Here is a 4262-nt window from a genome sequence, read left to right as displayed (position 1 = left end):
TGCCATTTATATGTCTCCTTTGGAAAAATGTCTGTTCAGGTCTTCTGCACATTTTTAAATCAGGTTTGTTTTTTTAGATATTGAGTTAGATGGGCTGTTTATATATTTTGCATATTAACCCCTCATTGGTCATATCATTTGCAAATATCTTCTCCCATTCAGTAGGTTGTCTTTTCATTTTGTCAATGGTTTCCTTTCTTCTGAAAAAAAGGCCTTTAATTTTTGGGACTTCCCTGGTGGCGCAGTGGTTAAGAATCTGCCTGCCAATGCAGGGGACACGGGTTCGAGCCCTGGTCCGGGAAGATCCCACATGCAGTGGAGCAACTAAGCCTGTGTGCCACAACTACTGAGCCTACGCTCTAGAGCCTGCGAGCCACAACTGCTGAAGCCCACGTGCCTAGAGCCCGTGCTCCACAACAAGAGAAGCCACCACAATAAGAAGCCCGTGTACTGCAAGGAAGAGTAGCCCCCACTCACTGCAACTAGAGAAAGCCTGCGCACAGCAATGAAGACCCAAAGCAGCCATAATTAATTAATTATTTTAAAAAGCCTTTACTTTTAATTAGGTCCCATTTGTGTATTTTTGCTTTTCTTTCCTTTGTCTTAGGAGACAGATCCCAAAACATATTGCTACAGTTTATATCAAAGAGTGTTCTGCCTATGTTTTCCTATAGGAGTTTTTTTTTTTTTTTTTTTTTTTTTTTTTTTTTTTTGCAGTAGGCGGGCCTCTCACTGTTGTGGCCTCTCCCCTTGCAGAGCACAGGCTCCGGATGCGCAGGCTCAGCAGCCATGGCTCACGGGCCTAGCCGCTCTGCGGCATGTGGGATCTTCCCAGACCGGGGCACGAACCCGTGTCCCCTGCATCGGCAGGCGGACTCTCAACCACTGCGCCACCAGGGAAGCCCCCTATAGGAGTTTTATGGTTTCTGGTCTTAAATTTAGGTCTTTAATCCATTTTGAGTTTATTTTTGTGTATGGTGTTAGGGATGTTCTAATTTCATTCTTTTACATGTCGCTGTCCAGTTTTCCCAGCACCACTTATTGAAGAGGCTGTCTTTTCTTCACAGTATATTCTTGCCTCCTTTGTCGTGGATTAATAGACTATAAGTGTGTGGGTTTACTTCTGGGCTCTCTATTCTGTTTCATTGTTGTATGTGTCTGTTGTTGCGCCAGTACCATATTGTTTGATGACTGTAGCTTTGTGGTATAGTCTGAAGTCAGGGATTGTGATACCTCCAGCTCTGTTCTTCTTTCTCAAGATTGTTTTGGCTCTTCAGGGTCTTTCACGTTTCCATGCAAATATTAAAATTATTTATTCTTGTTCTGTGAAAAATGCCCTTGGTGTTTTGATAGGGATTGCATTGAATCTGTAGATTGCCTTGGGTAGTGTAGTCATTTTAACAGTATTCTTCCAGTCCATGAACACGGTATAGATTTCCATCTGTGTATGTCATCTTCAGTTTCCTTCATCAGTGTCATACAGTTTTCTGCGTATAGGTCTTTTACCTCCTTGGTTAGATTTATTCCTAGGTATTTAGTTCTTTTTGATGCAGTGGTAAATGGGATTGTTTCCTTAGTTTCTCTGTCAGATAGTTCATTGTTAGTATGCAACACGTTTCTTTGTATTGATTTTGTATCCTACAACTTGACCAAATTCATTGATGAGCTCTAATAGTTTTTTGGTGGCGTCTTTAGGATTTTCTATGTACAGGAAGTCCCCTACATACGAACGAGTTCTGTTCTGAGAGCACGTTTGTAAGTCCAGTTTGTTTGTTAAGTCCAACAAAGTTAGCCTAGGTACCCAACTAACACAGTCGGCTATATAGTACTGTACTGTTTAATAGGTTTATAATACTTTTCACACAAGGAATACATAAAAATAAACAAACACAAAAAATAAACTTTTAATCTTACAGTACAGTACCTTGAAAAGTACAGTAGTCCAGTACAACAGCTGGCATACAGGGGCTGGCATTGAGCGAACAGGCCAGAAGAGTTACTGACTGCAGGAGGGAGAGGAGGTGGGAGATGGTAGAGCTGAAGGATCGTCAACAGTAGGAGACGGAGGGCGACCTGCAATCCCACTCACTCCTGACGTTGATGGCACAGGTGCTGGTTCCCTGCTGGATTCAATTCTATCTACCCTCTTGAAAAAACGATCCAGTGATGTCTGGGTAGCAGCACTTTTTTTCTCATCATAGATGACACGGTAGCACCGGATTGCATTCTGAACAGCTGCTGCAGCCTTTGTGTACCGTTCTATGTTCGGGTCCTGTGCCTCAAAAACTAACAGTGCCTCCTCAAATAAAGAAAATTCCCTCGCCATTTCCTGCATCGTGAATCTCCTTGGTTCTTCAGCTACTTCTTCTTCCTCTTGTTCCTCTTTGTCCTTTCTCTGGGCCTCCGGTTCTATCAGGTCTTCATTAGTAAGCTCCTCGTGTTATACAGCAAGGAGTTCAATGAAATCATCCTCTTGCAGATCTAGCTTGAAATAAAGATACTGTACTACTGTACTCTGCACAGTACTGTACAGTACACAGAAGCACAGCCACCTGTAGAGGATGCACGCACGTGACAATGTACCAGACACGTGAACTAACTTATGTGATTGGACAGGCGAATGCACGTTGCCGTCTTTGAAAGTTCTCAACTTGAAGGTTCGTATGTAGGGGACTTGCTATGTAGTATAACGTCATCTGCAAGCAGTGACAGTTTGACTTCTTCCTTTCCAGTTTGGATTCCTTTTATTGCTTTTTCTTTGATTGCTGTGGCTAAAACTTCCAAAAGTATGTTGAATAAAAGTGGTGAGAGTGGGCATCCTTGTCCTGTTCCTGATCTTAGAGGAAATGCCTTCAGCTTTTCACTGTTGAGTATGATGTTAGCTGTGGATTTGTCATAGATGGCGTTTATTATGTTGAGGTACGTCCCCTCTGTGCCCACTTTGTTGAGCGTTGTTATCATAATGGAGGCTGAATTTTGTCAAAACCTTTTTCTGCATCTCTTGAGATGATCATATGGTTTTCAACCTTCAATTTGTTAATGTGGTGTATCACATGGGTTGATTTGTAGATATGGGACCATCCTTGCATCCCTGGGATAAATTCCGCTTGATCATGGTGTATGATGCTTTTAATATATTTTTTGGATTCAGTTTGCGAATATTTTGTTGAGGACTTTTCATGTATGTGCATCAGTGGTACTGACCTGTAATTTCATTTTTCTGTGATATCTCTGTCTGGTTTTTGTATCAGGGTGATGCTGGCCCTGTAGAATGAGTTCAGAGCATTCCTTCCTTTGCAATTTTTAGAATAGTTTGAGAAGGAAAGGCATTAGTTCACCAGATGAAGCCATCTGGTCCTGGACTTTTGTTTGTTGGGAGTTATTTATTTATTTATTTTAGATTGAGTTTCATTACTGGTAATTGGTTTGTTCGTATTTTCTACTTTCTTTTTTTTCTTTTTTGCGGTACGCCGGCCTCTCACTGTTGTGGCCTCTCTCGTTGCGGAGCACAGGCTCCAGACGTGCAGGCTCAGCGGCCATGGCTCACGGGCCCAGCCATTCTGCGTCATGTGGGATCTTCCCGGACCGGGGCACGAACCCGTGTCCCCTACATCGGCAGGGGGACTCTCAACCACTGTGCCACCAGGGAAGCCCGTATTTTCTATTTTCGGTCTTGGGAGATTGTCCTTTCCTAGAAATTTGTCCATTTCTTCTAGGTTGTGTTTCTGTGGTATTAGTTATAGCTTTTTTCATTTCTGATTTTATTGATTTGCGGCCCTCTTTTTTTCTTGATGCGTCTGGCTAAAGATTTATCAATTTTGTTTACCTTTTCGAAGAATCAGCTTTTAGTTTTTTTGATCTTTGTTAATGGTTTTTTAGTCTGTATTTCATTTATTTCTGCTCCAGTCTTCATGATTTCTTTTCTTCTGCTAACTTTGGGGCTTTGTTTCTTTTTGTAGTTCCTTTAGGTATAAGGTTAGGTTGTTTGAGTTGTTTGTTTCCTGAGGTAAGCTTGTATTGCTCTAAACGTCCCTCTTAGAACTGCTTTTGCTGTGTCCTATAGGTTTTGGATTGTTGTGTTTTAGATAGCGTCTTTCTTGACCTCAGAATGATGTTCTTTTTCTGATGAGAAAAGACCGTGGACACCCCGTTACTGGTAGGATTCTAAATTTTTTCACTGAGTAGGCAGGTGTATAATGCTTGAAAACAAAAAATAAAACACCAAGAGAAAGGACAAGCTAGTGTGCTTCCTATTTATCAGC

Source organism: Mesoplodon bidens (genome assembly GCF_964165515.1).
Source record: "Mesoplodon bidens genome assembly, chromosome: Y".
In the NCBI taxonomy this organism is placed as follows: Eukaryota; Metazoa; Chordata; class Mammalia; order Artiodactyla; family Ziphiidae; genus Mesoplodon; species Mesoplodon bidens.
This window is presented reverse-complemented; position numbering follows the sequence as displayed.